At 35.7% G+C, this 19508-nt stretch overlaps 1 long non-coding RNA gene across 1 annotated transcript in view; it reads right to left on the bottom strand.

Moving 5' to 3' along the window:
- The window catches only part of LOC144293663 (uncharacterized), a 652264-nt gene that overhangs the window by 251932 nt on the left and 380824 nt on the right, over positions 1–19508 (bottom strand). Inside the window, exon 10 of the long non-coding RNA XR_013360887.1 lies at positions 682–735. This is a non-coding gene — a long non-coding RNA (uncharacterized LOC144293663). The remainder of the gene's footprint in view (positions 1–681; positions 736–19508) is intronic.

The following is a 19508-nucleotide window of genomic DNA, read 5'->3' as shown; positions in this document are numbered from 1 at the left end:
TTTCACACTTAAGCTTTTATTTCCCTTTCCAAGAATCCTGAAACCAAAGTTTGCTAGATCAAGAGTTTAGACAGAGGCTGGACAAGATCATTTAAATTGTCCCCATATTCTTTATCATGACCCCCAAATATCTTTCATTTGAAGATACATATTTTAACCTACAAAAGTTTCGTGTGCCCCTGAATGGTTGACTTTACATTAGTATCCTGAGAAAGGTATAAAATATTATATGTGTGTGAAAATAAATGTATATACACATACATATGCATGTATGTAAATTCAGTACAACTTTTGTTTGCTATTTTTAACTGTATCATAATAATCACAGTAGGATCTGCACATAGCTTAAAGACAGTGTATGATTGATTATTTTTATATATAAATAAGACTTTGGGATATTTGTATTTGAGCCATTGGTACTAACTCTGGCCAACATCACCACTTAAAAACACATAAACCAAAGTAGCAGAGAGCTACTGCACGGAGTGTTTGGGACCCCCTGCATCTGGTCATTTTAGGCCAACAAATCTGATAGAAATCAGAAACTTTATCCAAAAGATGTACTATTACAAAATATGGATATTGGCCCTCAGTGAATCTGCGTTTCACCTTTCCCAAGGGTAATCTTCCATGCCACCTTTCAATTGCAGCATTCACTCACAATTGCACTATTATACTGACCTTTCTTTGTGAACACCAAAACTTACTTGATATGGGTCCCAATTCTTCCTAGTTCTATAATGGGGGAGAATTAAAAGGTCATTATAGGATACATAGAAAATATATGGAGAAAATATATAGAATACTGAGATGAGGCATCATATCAGATGGGGAGGGAAAAAAATATTATTTCCATGGCTCTCAGAATGTACCATATGAGCAGTTCTCCATATAAGCAAGTTTGGCCAAAACACTTTTTGTTAGGAGATTCTCCTCAATATCAGGCAAACTTGAACACAAAGAGAAGTATATGAAGATCTTAATTCTTGTCCAGGAGTCCACTAACTTAACTAAGCACCATTGTAGGAAAAGTCCCTTCAACTGAATGGGCTGGTGCTAAAGTAGAGTACCCACGTTCCAGGAAAAGCAATGATGCCCACCACATTTAAGGCAAGAGCCAGAGGTTTTTAGTTCCTTTTTACAGTACTCCAAAGAAGACCTTAGGTGTCTATGTATTCATCCATCCTATGGTATTGCAGTTAGCATTCCAACATAACTGCAAAGACTTCTCCTGGGAGTGCTTTATGAGTGGGCTCAGCTTGCACTTTGATAGCGCATGAGCATAGTCCTGGGTTATACCTGTTAACTTGAAGTCATAATTAATATTCCCTTTTATGCTCTAAAGTATCCTAGTTCAGAAGACAAATTACATACTCTAATGATAAGATATCCTCAAGTGTTAAGCACTCCAAAACATCATATGGGATCACAATGAGCACCCTAATTCAGATTTTCTGGACTGAGTTCCCTGAAGGTATCTCTAAAATGCAAATTCCTGGGCCTCAATCCCCAATCTCCTGGGGAGAGACTTGGGAATGCCAATTTAATAGGTGCTGCCGTTAACTCTTCTGAACAATAAAGTCCAACCACTGCCACTCTCAAGAATTCTGAAGTCTTGTCCCATGTGCTATATTTCTACATATCACTGTTGTGTATACTTCGTCTTTCCCCTTTGCATTAGGGAGATTTCCACTTCCTAAACTTTTCAAGCTTCATCGTAAATCTGAAGTGCTTTTACACCTAATTTGTCTCCTTCCACCCTCACCCAGACCCTCCCATGTACGATCTGGCTGCCCGGTGGTATGCTGGAGCTGGCTCATACCAGTGCTTGAGAGCTAGGTGTGTACCCCTCTCCTCATTCAGTGAGGTCACATTGGGAGCTTGAAATCAGCCTCGGTGAGAATTTTTACACCATTTGCAAATGCTACAAATAAAGCCTTTCCCCCACCGCTGCCTCATCCCCAGAGCTGCTTGTTAAACATTAACCAGTACAGCACCAGCTAAACATTTATTGCTAATTATTCTACTACACCTTAGAAAAACAAAACAAACAAGCAAACAAAACATCAAATATTCCCCATTCAGAACCAGCCTTTGTTTTAGGTTTGTAGGACAAAGCCAAAGAAAAGATTTCACATCAGAAGAATACCACAATTGTGCTTTATCTCCTATGATATTGTACCAGAAATTTTACTTTTTCTAAATATCAAAAACAATTATTTAAGTGTAGAACTCTGACTTCAACTTCAGATTGTTCTTCTCTGAATTTCAGGCTTATGTTCAAATTTAGAAATTGAAAGATATTTTTATTACAAACAAGTTCACTCGTTTCAGTGTAAAATGGATGCATGCTCATTACAGACACAACACATTTTTAAAAAGTCCTCCTAGTCCCATGTACCTAGAGCTATCTGTTATGAACCCTTTGTTTTATTAGCTACATTTTCCACTTTATCATAAATATCTTTCTACATTAGTAAGTATACTTTTACACATAAATATGATAGTCTGTTGTATGGATAAAATGGAAATTATTTGATAATCTGATTTATCACTTTTTTTTAAAGTGTAGGTAGTTTCCAAATTTCTATTATTAAAAATAGCAGTAACATGAACATTATTAAAGATATTTTTGTATATATCTTTAATTGTATTTAAAATAAATTTATTAAAGAATTTTTCTGTTAAATTATATTTATTGTAACAGTTTGAATAGGCACATTAAATTACTCTTCCAAAAAGACTGCGCCAATCTGGTGACCTAAGTCTCCAGTGATATATTGGAGAAGTCGTCTTTTAACACTGTAAAGAATATATTATTAAAAAGATATGAATATTAAAATATTATATATATTATATAATTGTCTTTACATCCTCCTACTTTTTGGTTCTTTTCTGTAATTCTGCAGTTTGGATTTCTTCAATGAAATGACCAAGTCTTTAAGAAAATAAAGATGCTGAACTTGCATGAGAGGTTCATTAGAGTGGTTCTGGATTAAATTTGACCTTTTAATTCTAAGCTTGAACCCCGAACCAAAGCAAATACAGAATTTTCTCCCTTATGGTCAGAAGTCTCACACTATTTTTTTTAAGAACATATCCCAAGTCTTTAGCAATAATGTCATTTGCTATTATTAATATTGGAAGAGGGAGAAAGCAGGGAGGGAGAGAGGAAAAAATTCTATTTATTCCCTAAGACCCCAAGATAGAAAACTAGACCAGTTGCAATTTTATAGAGTCTACAGTAATGAACGTGTTCAGCCAGTAATCAATGCCTAGTAAAAAGGGCAGGGTATTTTTTTTCCAACCACACGAAACAACAGTGACCCATAAATTCTATAAAGGCAGTTTAAAAGGTACTTAAGCATAGTTAAGTTAATATAAATATTTTAATCTGTATGCATAGTAAGGTCCCCTTGAAATTGAGCCCCCTTCATTTCTTAAATAGCACATCATTATTTTACCTAGCTGAAGAATTGTTGTATAAATATTTGTATTGTACTCTGAAGGAAGAAAAGGTGGTTGATTTTCAAGATGAATATTCAAATATACTGATATCTTTGATAACTGTTTAGGTAGGTAAGCTCTGTGTATAAGAACATTTCACTAGAATATTATATTCTATTAAAAAGCTATCACATGTACTTACTGCATGTTGTTCATTTAGACACAGAAGAATTAACACACTTCTTATGTCTAATAATTCTTAAGATGTAAGAGATAGTATAATCTTGCCTCTTAGGGACCATACATTCTGTGGAGAAAAAAAAATATCTAAAACATAAAGAAGCACTTTGCAAAATTTTATCCACTTTTTAGATGCACGTGTCAACTGTTTTCTTTCCCTTCTTGTTTGATCATGACATTTCTGGACCTTTCATGTGGATTATGATGTTACGATTCTTAAAATAAAAATGTGTTAGGTTCATTGAATTTAAGAATGTTAAAAAGTGAACTTCAGTTTATGAAATTATTCATGCTAGAGGTAAACCCCTTTGTATTTCATGTCAGAGACCTGGTGGGAATCTTCAAATAGAAATAGTAAGAAGATATGTACTGATTATAACATACTTTCCTTTGAATGAAAATCCAATGTTTTGTTTACAAAAAGGAACATCCTACATATCAAGAAGAAAGCCTGATCTTAAACAGAACTCAGTAATAGTTATAGCAGACCCAATTAGCAAACCTCTGAAAAGAACCAGAAGAAAACATTTCTTCTCTCTGTTTATGTCACATTCCTGACTATATCTAAATCCAAACAGACATATTTTTCCATCAGTATTAGTCTACGGCAAAGCTAGTGGATAAAACAGAAGCTGTAGCCTCCAAGACAATGAATTTTGACCTCCTGGCACATCCATTACATGGAAAACTGTAACAGTGAATGTTAAACTGAATAAGCAGTCTTGGGGTTTAACTTCTGGTTCTTTTTTTAGGTTTGTGTAAAACAAATTGCTTCTTCCTTTTTCTCATTTTCATGGGAACTTTTTCAACCACTAAATTTTTATTTATGATTATATGAAAAGGAGGTTAGCCAGACGTTTACAAAAATTTGAGGTGGTGTGTTAACTCAGAAACACAAAAGTAAAACAGTTAATACCGGATGACTAAATTCATGAAACACTTAGGCAAAATATCTCTGAATGCCCCCAAATTCCTTAGCATGTCACTAATTACAGGCACCAATTAAATGTGAATTTCCATTTGTCTAGGCTCTCAAAAACTGGGGATGACACAGAAGAAACCAGCTTTAGGCATGTAGGTTGCATGGACACAAGAGTAGAAAAACTCACTGAAAACTTTCCATTCTAATTCTGTATAGAACGGGGAACCATGGAATATTTCTTTCCATCCTTGGTTTTTATCTGCAAAATATGATAAAATAATCTAATCAACCAGAAGAGATGGCTGATACCCTAATGTCCTAAAGAGGGATTGTTTCATCCATAAGAAGAGCAACTGGAGGAAGTCAGGGCCTAGCCAAGGTTTCACCTTATATGAAAACCTGCCCCAGTCACTGAACAAGGGTGATGATGCCAGAACAGAACCCAAAGGCGTGTCCTAAAATGAAGGAAGCACAGCTATGGTCTAGTGAAAAGACCACAGATACTACCCTTAGAGCAATGCAGATGCAGTCTGGTTCTATTTCTGTTACTGTGCGAATTTGAGCAGGTTATATAACATCACCGAGACTCCATTTCACATCTGTAGACATGAATAATAATTGTACTACTTCTTAGAGCTGTTTCAAGAATTAAATGAGATGATGATGAAAAAAAAAAGAAAAAAAATATAAATAAATAAATAAAATTAAAAAAATAAAAAATAAATGAGATGATGTCTGTAATGGAGTTGGCACAATGGTAGAAATAATAAATTTGAAAATTTATCTGTACCACTAAACACTCAGTAGTACATATATTTAGAAAATCAGCCCCAAATCTTATGCCTTCTTTTTAAGCAGAAATGGCCAAAAATGTTTTTCTTAGTATTTTAATGATTACTTAAGACTTGTCTCTATACTTTTAGCTTCACCAGGTCTGGATATTATTTTTAAAAATGGTGCTTTCTGGCAAACAAAAAGGGAGACAAACAAAAGAGTCATCCACCCTCTACCAATTTGGAGATAGCTAATTCTACAGACCTCAGATATCCACGGAGTCCTAAAGGCTGGGAATCTGTAGAGTGTCTGCCCCGAAATGTTTGTCTAAGAGTCTCTGAAGCAAATGGTCTTGTTGAAAGCTGATAGGGCATGAGGTAGTGTCATGGTAAGGTCTCAAAAGGCCTACTGTCCAAGCATGGGTCCCCTATCACTGTCTTTGAATATCACCAACTGCTTATACAACAAAAGGTGGTTTGGATGCTCAGAACAGGTAACAATTCAGTTATTTAAAATGCATGCCTATGTTACCTGGAAGGGGCTCCCCAAGAGCAGGTTAGTATAGATTAACTTGTCAGATTAGTTAGATGACATCTGAGACCCTGAGGGGAAGAGCCGGAAACTTTCTGTGAGGGAGTAGAATGGCAGGAAGAAAGGTGGGTACAGGCACCAGAGAAGTGTAAGTAGAAGAGTCTGAAAAAAGAGTCGAAGAACAACAATACCGAATTTCACAGGACCACACTTGACCCTGGAAGGATAGGATCTCTCTACAGAGTGCTAGAGAATTAAAATACATCCTTGACAAAGTCCCAACAACTCAGTAAGAAAAAATCATTAATTGATGGTAAAGATTATCTCCTCCTTACAAACCAGCCTAAGGACATTCAAGAGAAAGTATCTTACCTATATTATTATATTATTTCCAATAATTTTTAGTAATATGAATATTCTACAGGAAAATGAGATCTGTAAGTAAAAGTTAATATTGTTCTGGGGAAACAAAAGAGAAAGAAATGTATACAGAAAAATGCCTCAGAGGCACTGTTACACATCAAATACCAAGTCTCCTTTTTGCCTTCTCTGGTGTGGTTTTGGCCACCAATAATCAGCAAAATTCCAGGTATAAAGCAAGATGGTATGCAGGTCATGGTAGTCCAGAACATATTCAATAGAGCTAACAAAATCTCAAGCAATATCAAAAGGGCTGCTTTAAAATGTGTAAATAACTTACTCATCTGAAATTTTGTTCATTTATCAAAATGCTAATGGAAATTGTTGTAGCTATTTTGCATCATCGAATTTCCCAGAGGAAACAAAGCACTTGAAAGGTCATTACAGGCCCACTTGCTATGATGTAAACATAAAAATAACGAAAACATACCCTCCTTACTCTTAGTGAATTTACCACCCATGTCAAAAGCTAACAGAAACAATATTTTGGATCCCAATAACTAGAACTTGGGAGAAGGACTGTGTTCCATAAGATAGAATATATTTATTTTTTATGCAAGTATTTTTCTTTTTCATTTTTGTAAAATTATCTTAAGGATGCAGAACTATCATCTCAGTAGGAAAAAAGTCTGATATTGATATGAACCAGCTGATTAGTTATGAAGTAAGTCAAAAGTAATTATTTGAATCTCTTTAAATACTTATGTATATATTTGTCATCACTAAGTGAGGCTTAGTCCATTTATCCAAAGCAAACTTCAGCAGAATTTAAGGAGTGAGTCAGAACATCCCTAGGAGCCAAAAAGGCCATTTGCTCTCTCAATCTTTTACACAGTGGAATCCAAGCATAATCAAAGGACAGCAGTATCCTTCACTATTTCAATAAATAAACATGAGTGAAAGAAAAACACATGCAAAAGAATCTAATCACAAAAATCCTTTGCTATATTACACATTCAGCTTTGAGCACTAGTTTTAAAAATATGATTTAGGCTTGGGAAACATTAGTTTGCAGGCCATCTAATCAATTTCCTACAAATGTTGAATGGCTAATCATTAGAATAATTTTATAGGGCTTTTTGTTGAGTTATTGTTGTTTTCAATCTTCAGTTAAATGATTCACCAATGGAGACAGCAGTGAACATTGTTATCATTGGTATAAAATCTCTGTTTTTCATTTGGGAGCATAAGTCTGCTATTCTCTCAGTTGTGTTGTTAATGGGTACTAAAAATAATTGTTGTATAACCACTGTTATTCATCACTAAGCTCAGAATTTAGAAACTTAAACATGTGCAAGCGCACACACACATTGACTAAAGAGTCAAGCCGTGAGAAACAGACAAGAGACATGGTTTTGTGGGTGAGCTGCCCTGTTGTAGCATGTTCACCTTCTGTCATTAGGACATGAAGTCCATGCCCAGATTATACAGGAGATGTGAAAGAGTTAATGAACTTCCGCCAAAGTGAGCAATGTGGTCCTTTCTCACCGATAAGATCAAGACCAATATCTTTCCCAAGGAGTGTTGAGTAGCAATGAACTTCGTCATCCTTGTGAACAGAGCTTGACAGACATTGTCAGATTCTCACTCCTGAGGTATCATTGTCATTCACTCTGCATTAACCCCGCTAGGAGCTACTGCTGGATTTAGCCTTCAAAGTCTCCTCATTATTTGACAAGTTAGAAGAGGTAGTGGAACTACTAGTAATTGGGGAACTACAACTCCATCCCAGCAAGTGACCTTGTCCCCAAACTAAGCTCTGGCTGGCCCCAGGTAGAACACCTTAATTGGCAGAGTAGTTATTATTGCGGCTCTTCAACAGGAGTATCCCAGGGAAGGAATGGGTGAGAAGAATTTCAGCACAATGCAGTGTGGTTGAAATGCTGATAACTCCATCTGAGGCTGGCATATTGTGAGCAAGTGTCACTGGCTTTGGATTTATCTCTGTCACTTATTTTCGTTCTCAAAAAAGAACTTGATTTAGAGCTTCAAAAAATCAAGTCCAAATGAATGAGAGGTGAACATACTCAAAAATTTTTTAAGTAGGAGGTCAAGTTCCCTTCTGCCCTCCGATTTTAAAAATCTGACCCCTCAGCATAGACTCAGATTGATGTTAAGTTGATATTCAAATAACTTTGGTAAAAACTTTTAATTAGTTTTTATACTTTTCAGACCTCTGTGCTCCTAGTATCATCTGAAGCTGGAAACTACAAATAATACAGAGGCTATTTCTTGATTCCTAATAGTCTGTTTTCATGATCAAGTGGATTAAACATTTTAGATCTCACTAGAAAGCTCTGAGAACTAAAAAGTTTGAATACTAATGAGAAGATTTTCATAAATACCTTAACCTTGAAATGCCTTGTCATAATTAAAAATAAATAAACATGCAGAAGTTTGTTCAGCACTTTAATTAATAGAACTTATCTTTGCTTACAAATGTACGAAATATTCAAGTGCTATAGAGTATTTTGAACTACTGCTCCAAGTCTGTTGGTTTCCTAAAAGCCATGCCATAGTTATATTAGTCTTTTGACATGCAAAAAAAAAAAGTGTCTTAATCCCATTCTAAACGTTTGAAATATTTCTTTGTAACTCAGCTACCAATGGCAAATGGCTAATGCTCCTCCAGCTACTGCTAAAGACAGAAAGTTCAGCCATTCACATACTTTCTCACCATGCACAACTTGCAGAAGTGTGGAATAGGAACATCAACAAAACGGACACACCTTTGCTATTCCCCCAGAAAACTCAACATAAGGCAAAGGTGCTAGTATTTGGAAGCATTTCCATATACTTTCAAAGGGAAATATGATTTATATTATACTTCATTATACGTAATTGTACATAATTTACTGATCTAAGTAGGATTTTAAATACCTACTAAAACTTTATAGTGTTTACAGAAACTATCTACATTCTATATGCAAAAGGAGGGAAAAAACAGTAATGACTGGGGCCAGACTCTTACCTTCTGATGGCGTGTAGGGCAGTGGAAGGAGGAAAAGGGATCCATTCAGGCAGGCAGTCAAAATAATTGAGGCAAAGAATAAGAGACTAAAGATAAACATCTTCAAATTTAAAGTATAAGATTATTCAGATAAAAGTAGATATATAAGTCTAAGTTACCCAAATTCACTAGATCATTTTATATCCTTTGTTTTGCCGCTATCAAATAAATGTGACCTGGATTAAGTTAGTTATAGCAAATGTATATAAAAAGCAAAACTTTTTGGCCTTGCCTTAAAAGTTTAGATGTTATATATTTGAGATCTAATTCCAATTTAACAGGACACATTCTTTAGTCCCTAATAGCTTCTTTGGTGGGCTCTCAGGAGTGAAAATGGCAACTGAATTCATATTTATATTTTTATTTATTCTAAATTAATTGTGTGAATCCTGAGCTCTTCCAGGTGCAAAGAAAAAATCATCAGTCTTTGACATGCCCAGGAAATCTTCCACCACCCCCCCCACAGGACAGTAGCTCCAACCTTAGCAGACCATAGGAACCCTAAATAGTCAAGGATATAGAGTGACCAACAGTCTCAATTTGCCCAAAGCTAACACAGATCCCTGGGACATAGGACTTTGAGTGCTTAGCACTAAAACTGGAAAAGTCCCCAGTAAACCATGATGAGTTGGTCTCCCAAAGAGAGAGCACAGCTCAACTCCCATAGGCGTGCTTATCAAACTTTCCCCCAGCAGACTTGTAGCCAAGCCAAAAAAGCTTCTCTTCACCTTAGGGAAATAAAGGATGCGACAGGGAATTTCTTAGAGATTGGTCTTGAGAATATGGAGAATGAGGGAATAGGAGATTTTGTATTCTCCTGAGCTCCTTTTGTGAGTGTTGTCCTTGCAACCTCTGAACTCTTGTTCTTCAACATTGCCAAGCTTTCATTACAAAGACAAGCAAGACTGCTGAAAGGAGAGATTGTGCTTTATAAAGTGGTAGAAAGCCCAAAACAGTTGTGCACATTCCATGTTTTTTATCCCAGTAAAACACAATGGTTAGCTACATTGTTTGTTCTAAAAGTCTTTTAATATTCCATTTTTTTCCTCATGGCCATAAGCTAGAGAATGGCCGGAAAGAATCTTAACAGTGATGGGGCCTAAACCCATAATAAAGTACATACCGCAGTACCAGGTAACGGTTCAAAGATTAATAAGTAGTAAGGGTTTGGGCAGAACATCCTATAATTTCTTCTTAGTAGTCTTTCTAAAACAGCTGAGATACACAGCTATAGCCCCTGCTAAATTAAACATTTCAGCCCAGCTTACTGAGCACCACAATACACAGGTAGAAGTAATAAGTAATAATGAGTTTTGGGCCATTGAACACTGTGAATTTTCCCAGTGTACTGCAATTATAGAAACATCTGTGCTAAATAAGTTCCTACTGAAAGCTAGGAGTGTTTAATAATCCTCACAATTTCTCATTATCAACCCTAATAGAAGAGAAAGTAAACTCTGCAAAAGTTTACCATTTTCAAAGAAAATTGCCAGGAACATGATCATTTCTGGTACCACATTTCCCCGGACGATAAAAATACCAGAGACAATCTCCTTGGAAAAGAAGACGAAATGGCAGCGTTAATAGCATGTACCATAGCACAAGGCAAATAGTGCCACTTGCAACAGCCAGGCCATTCTGGCTAGAGTACCCCCTGTGCTACAGCCTGACAAACAAGAGATTGATGATGCTCCTCAGCCTTCTCTACTGCTTCTGACAGAAAAGGGCTGGCCTAAAAATATGCACAGCGTTTCTCATACCTGTCCTAACCACCAAAGCCCCAACTGAAATAGCTCCACACCAGCTGATTGCTTCCCGGAGGACTCATTCCAAAACAAGTGTAGGTTTCCGGGCCAGGATCTGAATACCATTAACAACCACTAATGGCCAGCTATTGCTACTGACAGGAATGTCATTCCTCTGGAGAAATGCGAGTGACTTGGCTGTGACTACCAATGGTTGAATAGGTGCCTCTATAATTAGTTTGGGAACAATGCAAGCAGACATTACTTTGGAAGAAGGTAGCATGTGATAGCCAGCGAATGTCTGGAGCTGAACCAGTCTGTGAAGAAAAACTGACAAACAGAGCCCATCATAAATTATGACTGCTTCATTATTATCAGGGAGAAATGGTGATTTGCATCCAACCCTGTCAAGATTATAGCTGGCTTGAGTTCTGTGATGGAAATGGTAGGTAGCTTCACTAATGCCAGACCAGACAACAAAAATTTTAAAACATGGTTAAGGTGCTTTGGAACTGTGATGGTTAATTTTATATGTCTACTTGGCTGGGCCACGGTGCTCAGATATGCAGTCAAACATTATTCTGGATGTTTCCGTGAGGGTGTTTTTGGATGGGACTACTATTGAAATTGGTGGACTTTGGGCAAACCAGATTACACTCTGTAATGTGCGTGAGCCTCTTCTAGTCAACTTAAGGCCTTAAGAGAACAAAAGACTAATTTTCCCTGAACAAAGGGGAATTTTGCCAGTCAATGACCTTTGGGCTTGATATGAAACATGGACTCTTCCCTAAATCTCCAGCCTGATGCCCAAACTTCAGATACGGACTTCCCATCCTTCATTATTGTACAAACCAATTCTTTAAAACCAATCGGTTAGTCAGCCAGTCAAACCTATTTGTTCTGTTTCTCTGGAGAAGCCTAATACTGGAACAAAACCAACATTTTGGTTCTACTCAGTTCCATTTTTTCTGCTAATTAACATTAGCAACATCTAATATTTACTACGTACCAAGCACTATGCTACATGCATTACATGTGCACACAGAATGCTACTACTGTCTTCATTTGACATAGAGAGACTGAGGCTTACTGAGGTTTGTCAAACGGTCCCAGACCAAATAGCTAATAAGTTATAAAAACAGGATGTAGGCCCAGGTCTGGCCTTTTCAGAGTATGAGCTCTCCACTACTATGATAGATTGTTTCTCCAATACAATAACAGGAAAAAAAGAGAAATGACTGCCATTCAAAACATACACATTTTGTTGAGGGAAAGATTTTTATCCCTAACCACTTTTGACACTTGCTTCGCAAAAAACGAACCTGAGTCTGGGCTTCAGCTATGCAATGCTCAGTTCAGCCTGCTCAACAACTGGATGCATTACCTGCCTTAAATTATTTACACTCCTAGGCCTTTGCCTTATTCATATGTCAAATGTACATGACACAGGAAAAGTCCCTTACCCTAACTGGGGCTCAATTTATTTTTACCTATGAAAAGTAGGAAGAGAAAGAAAAGAAAAAAGAAAAGAAAAAAGAAAAGAAAAGAAAAGAAAAGAAAAGAAAAGAAAAGAAAAGAAAAGAAAAGAAAAGAAAAGAAAGAAAAGAAAAGAAAAGAAAAGAAAAGAAAAGAAAAGAAAAGAAAAGAAAAGAAAAGAAAAAGAAAGAAAGAAAAGAAAGAAAAGAAAAGAAAAGAAAAGAAAAGAAAAGAAAAGAAAAGAAAAGAAAAGAAAAGAAAGGGAAATTCAGCCTAAGTGATCAGTAGGCTTCCTTACAGCATGGATTAGGTAAAGGAGCCTCAGTTTGAATAGAAAAATATTACTCGCTTTAAAAATTCTCTTGAGAACTAAATAAGAATAAATTTGAAAGTGTGGGAAAAAATGAAAAGGCATTAGGCACATATTTGATCTTCTAAAAATCGCTTAAAAGAAAATACTGCCTTGCTCAATGTGGGAACGAAAGTAATAATTTGAATAAAGTTTTGATTCCTGTGATTGTGATTCATGAAGCATTTTCACATGGAGGATTGATAAGCTTGGTTCAAAGAGATTTCTACTGCTTTGTGGAGGTGCTGCATTCATGAACTCTTATTATTATAATAATACATTTCCATGAAGTCCTAGACCGAGAATCAACCCAGAATGACCTACCCTTCTGCTGCCCTCTCCATCTTCTTCTCCCCCAAATCTCCTTATTAGCCTCAGCCACCCTGAGAATATCTGTAATACCACATTGGCTATGTCATTATTTATGTGCTTGCCCCCCAAATTCCACTCCCATTTGACAGTAAGTACCATGAAGGCAGAAACAATATATTTAATTCTTAAACACCCACTGCCTAACACAAGCAATTAATTAATTGCCTACCTAGCAATTAATTATATAGTAAGTCCTCATATTTGTGAAATGAGTAAAAAAAATGATTGAGAGGCTTAGCTCAAACTACTTTCCAAAATGATTCGAGTCAGTATTTAAACATAATCATGATAGCTAACAATTTGCTTTTCTTTGTGTTGGCATGGTCCTCAATTATTTATATATGTGTTATTTATCCACACCCTATGAGGTGGTGAAACGGGGAACATTCCAATTACAAATCCATTTTCTTTTGTTTTTAATTTAAAGAAGACGATTTTTTTTTTTTTTTGAGAGAAAAAGGGGAGGGGCAAAAAGAGATGAAAAGAGAAACTCTTAAGCAGGCTCCATGCCATGCATTGAGCTTGATCTCACAACCCTGAGATCATGACCGGAGCCAAAATTAAGAGTCAGATGCTTAACTGACTGAGCCACCCAGGAGCCCCATGAATTTCTTTTTTGTATCATGTAATTGTGATAAGGACACTTAGCATAAGATCTACCCTCCTAACACTTTTTTTAAGTGTTAATACAGTATTGTTGACTCTAGGTTCAATGCTGTACAGAAGATCCCTAGCACTTATTCCCTTTGCTTAACTGAAATTTTATGCCTATTAAATAGTAATTCCTCATTTTTCCCTCCCTTCAGCCTCTGGCAATATCATTCCACTCTTTGATTTTATGAATTTGACTATTTTAGACACTTCATAAAAGTAGAATCATGCAGTATTTGTCTTTCTGTACCAGCTTATTTCACTTAGCATAGTGTCCTCAAGGTTCATCCACGTTGTGATATATTGCAGAATCTTATTTTTTAAAGCTAATATTCTATTCCATGTATATACCCCATTTTTTATTCATTCATTTGTCAGTAGACATTTAGCTTGTTTCCACATCTTACATTCTTATGGATGGTGCTGCAACAAACATGGCAGCGCTAATATCTCTTCGAGATCCTGATTTCAATCCTTTGGAATAATCTCAGAGGTGGATCCTGGGGGCCGTCGTGGTAGAACTGCTGAAACATATGGTAGTCCTTTTTTTTTTTTTTTTTTGAGGGCACTTCATACCATTTTCTATAGTGGCTGGACCATTTTACATTCTCATCAATGGTACATGAGGACTCCAATGTTTCCACATCTTTACCAACTTTCTGTGTAAAGAACACTGTGTGCATATATGTATAAATGATAAAAGATATATATATATACATATATAAAACCTAAAAGACCCATATGATGGACATTTGGGTAGCTTCCATGTCTTGGCTATTGTGAATAATGCTGCAATGAACATGGATGTGCGGTTATCTTTTTGAATTAGTGTTTTCATTTTCTTGGGTAAATCCAGAAGTGAAATTGGATCATGTGATCCATTATGATGAATCATATAGTTATTTATGTAGTGAATCTGTCTTTAACTGTTTTAGGAACCTCCATATTGTTTTCCACAGTAGTTGGACCATTAACATTCCACCAACAGTGTGTGAGGATCCCGTGTTCACTACATTCTCACCAGCACTTGTTGTTTCTCATCTTTTTGATAACGGGACATTGTAACTGGTGTGAGGTGCCTTATCATCATAGTTTTGACTTGCATTTCCTTAACAACCAGTGATGTTGAACATCTTCATGTGTCTGTTAGCCACCTGTATGTCTTCTTTGAAGAAATATCTATTGAGATCTGCCCATTCTTTAATCAGTTTGGATTTTTTTGCTATTGAGCTATATGAATTCTTTATATATTTTGAATATTGACCCTTTATTAGACATGATTAGCAAATATTTTCTCCTATTCAGCAGGTTGCCTTTTCATTCTGTTGATGGTTTCTTTTACTATATTGAAGCTTTTTAGTTTCTTATCCCACTTATTTTTATTTTTGCTTTTGTTCCTTTTGCTTTGGGCGTCAGATTAAAAAATATATATATTGTCAAGACCTAGGCCAAAGAGCTTAATAACTATATCTTCTAGAAGTTGTATGGTTTCGGGTTTTGTATTTAAATCTTTAATCCATTTTAAGTTAGGTTTTATGTATGATGAAAGACAGTAGTCGTTTCATTTTTTTGGATGTGGCTGTCCAATTTTCCCAATTATATTCATTGAAGACATGGCACTTTCCCCATTTATATTCTTAGCTACTTTGTCATAAAGTAATTGACCATATATGTGTGGATTTATTTCTGTTCTGTTGATTTGTGTGTGTTTCTATGTCAATATCACAGTGTTTTGTTTACTAGAGCTTTGAAATATAGTTTGAAATCCAGGAGTGTGATGCCTCTAGCAATGTTCTTTGTTCTTAAGATTGCTTTTGCTCTTTGGAGTCTTTCAGGTTACATATAAATTTTAGGAGTGTATGTTTTATTTCTGTGAAAAATGCTTTTGGAATTCAGATAGGGCTTGCACTGGATCTGTATAATGCCTTGAGTAATAGATATTCTAACAATATTGATTCTTCCAATCCATATGCACAGAATATCTTTTTTTTTTTTTTTTTTGCACAGAATATCTTTGCACTTATTTGTGTCTACTAGAGACTTTTAAGAGAGATTTGGAGCCCCTGAACTCTTGTGGGCCTTATAAAAAGTATATAAAACTACCTTTCTTACTTGACACTCACTGGCCTTACTAGATGATTTGGATTCCATAGCTTAAAACTCTCCTTTGGATGGCTGGCCACATGCTTGGTGAGGGTTCAGAAACATTAACATTAGAAGAATAATTAGAATTTTGAAGAAAATAATATATATAATTATGTATACATGTATAGAGTGTATATACATACACAGCTTCTATAATGTTGAATATACTGTTTGCCTCATATTTTTTAATGTCATGTTGCTAATAATATCTATTGCATACATTATTGGCTTTCATTTCTACTAAAAGAAATCCTACTGCTAAAAAGTTCCATGGATTGACAGAGCACATATAGAAGTGAAATACATAGGTATTGTATCTGTACAATAAGTACTTTTGAAAGAAAGAGGTCATTTCTTCACGTGGTGCAGGAAGCTGGCACAAGCAGAGTAAAAAAATCTATTTATTTGAATTAAAACTTTATAAATATGAGGGTATCATAATTAAAATGATGCAATAGTAGGATGGTGCTAAGTATAATACTTCTAAGCAAATATACCTAAAATTAAATATTAGTGTAGTAGCCTTATCCAGAGCTACTATTTACATAAAGACTTGACCGCAGTTCTTACTTTTAACTCTCTGTTACTACATCTACTTTTTTTAATAGCCACATTGCTTGCCTCCTCAGAGTCATCATTCACTTCTTTTTGCCCTTTTCCCATATTCACTCAGTTAACTTCCATTGTTCCACTATCTCTCCAGATAATCCTTTCTTTCCACTTTCCCTAAAATAGACTTTACTGCCTCTCACTTAGATTTTTGTAGTAGACCTCCATTCTCTAAGCCATCTCAATCTTCCTTAAATCTTCATTCTATCTTTTCTTCATGTTCTGAAGGAATCTATGGCTCCCTATTACCTCAAGATAAACTATAACACCCTTTATTTTATTTTTTTTAATTTTTTTTTTTTTATGATAGTCACAGAGAGAGAGAGAGAGGCAGAGACACAGGCAGAGGGAGAAGCAGGCTCCATGCACCGGGAGCCCAACGTGGGACTCGACCCTGGATCTCCAGGATCGTGCCCTGGGCCAAAGGTAGGCGCCAAACCACTCCGCCACCCAGGGATCCCCTATAACACCCTTTAAATAGACTTCAAGTATGCCCATGATCTGCCTTCACTCATCTTGTTTTACAATCTTGATCTCCTTTCATTTATAAACTATTTGCTGCTCACTATTTTAAACTCTTACTTTTTGTCCTATGTAACTTCATTCATGCTGTTTCCTTCCATTGGAATGCCCATATAAGTCCTGCACAGTCATGAAGTCACAGCCAAAATATCATTTCTTCCATGTGGCTTCTCTCAGTCATACCAGCTAGAAGTTCTCTGAAAAACTTCTCTGTACACTTTTAAATAAAAATTACAATTATTTGTTCTCATAATTTATGTACCTGTTAGATCACATGTACATCAATGGTAAAATCCCTGATTAACTCATTTTCATTTCCTCATATGGTAAACTATCAATATGTCTTGCATATAATAGGTAATCAGCAAATATTGATAATTATGAATGAATGTATGGATAACTGGTCCTTTGGCCTTTTTACAATTCTATTCTCTCCTTGATTTCACTAAATATTAGAATAAGTGTTACACCATTTATTCAGCTGTGTACATACTCAAGGGCTATACACTCCTTTAGTCCCACCTAGGCTAATCTTTCTACTTTCATAAGATAAGGAAAATCTGCCACCTAATTCTCAGTTCCCTCTGCCAGCCCTGGAGGCTCATCTCTTCTAGTCCAACAATAACATTACAAGCCTAAAGGTAGAATTCCAAGTCTGTGGGATTGTACCCTATTTGGAGGACCTCCTAAGGGCTTCGAACCCTCCAGGACTTACCTGGACAACTGCTACTGTGTTACCCCTGTCCTGGTTATCAACACTGTTCAATTTTGTAGATTATCAGACATAAGCACCCATTTCACCCAAAGATGCCACAGCTCTCAGATTTCCAGCAGAAAAATAAATGCAAACAAGAAATATCAAGGTATATTAGACTAATACTGATCTTCAACATTTCAACTTGATTAAAACATTTATTCCGCTCACTTGTGAAACTGGCATCCAGAGCTTCAAGAAGAGCTAACAGGGAGCTATGACTACTACCTCTTATTTCCTTGTTTTGGTAAAAAATAAATCAGAATAAATACGGTCAATGGCAACATCACTTGAATCCTATCAAACTGTAAAGCTTATAAATGGATGTTTTTGTTCTGGATAGAATTGTATGATTTAGAAGGTAAAGCAGAATTTAAAAAAAAATTTTAAGACGGACTTAATTGAAGTCTTTCTCAGTTCTAAAATACTCTTTAAAGTCTTATCTTACATTTTTAATAAAATTTTATATTATTTTTAAACAAATATTATCATTTGTAAACACTTAAGATATCCATTCATATAAATGACATAAAAAAAATCTTTAAAAACTCTCCAAAGACTTCAGGAAACTATGTATCATTTACCTGAGTTAACTAAAATCAGTGAGTAAACAAAGGTAGAGATTATTTATGGATTACATATGAGGAAACATCAAAAATAACTGGTAAAATGTTGTAATAGATATTATAATACTTTACTAATGAGTGTGAATGAACAGGTATTTACAGGAGCACTGAAATTACTTGCATATCATATGTCATTATCTTATTATCATATTTGTCAATGGCTGTTTTTCTTCAATGACATTACATTTAATAAATATCATTTATCTAGATATTACATATTGTTAAGAACATTTTTAGCATAGGGGCGCCTGGGTGGCTCAGTCGGTTAAGTGTCTGCCTTCGGCTCAGGTCATAAACCTAGATCCTGGGATCAAGTCCCAGGATCGAGTTCTGAGATCAAGCCCCACTTGGAGCCTGTAGAAAGCCCTGCATCAGGCTCCCCAGCCAGCAGGGGGGGTCTACTTCTTCCTCCTCTTGCCCCTCCCCCTGCTCATGCTTTCTCTCACTCTCACTCTCCCTTTCAAATAAATAAATAAAATATTTAAAAAATAATGCTTCCCATATATATATTGTATAAAACACCTCTATATAGAATAAAATATCATGTGAAAATTTAACTTTTTTCAAAAAGCTTCAAAGTGACTTAAGACTAAAGTTCCTAGTCTTTGATCCAAATGAATCCAGAGTAGCTGATTTTATAGTGAGTGTTCTCTCCATATAAAGATACATGTGTAAGTTATAAAGGCTGTATTGAAAATCATAGCCTTCCTCTTTGTTTTTAGGTGGTGTTCTAGAAGTCAGTTAACAAAGGAGCAAAGAATTCAGTCCTCTTTTAGTTAGGATTCTTGGTGGCACACGGTAGAAAAATAAAAAAAGACCAGTTCTAACAAAATGAGACTTCACTGACTCCATAACTGAAAATTTCAAGGCATGGCTGACCTCTGCCATGACTGGCCTCAGGGCTCAAACAATGTC

The sequence above is a fragment of the Canis aureus genome, chromosome 2, assembly GCF_053574225.1.
Source record: "Canis aureus isolate CA01 chromosome 2, VMU_Caureus_v.1.0, whole genome shotgun sequence".
In the NCBI taxonomy this organism is placed as follows: Eukaryota; Metazoa; Chordata; class Mammalia; order Carnivora; family Canidae; genus Canis; species Canis aureus.
This window is presented reverse-complemented; position numbering and strand designations above follow the sequence as displayed.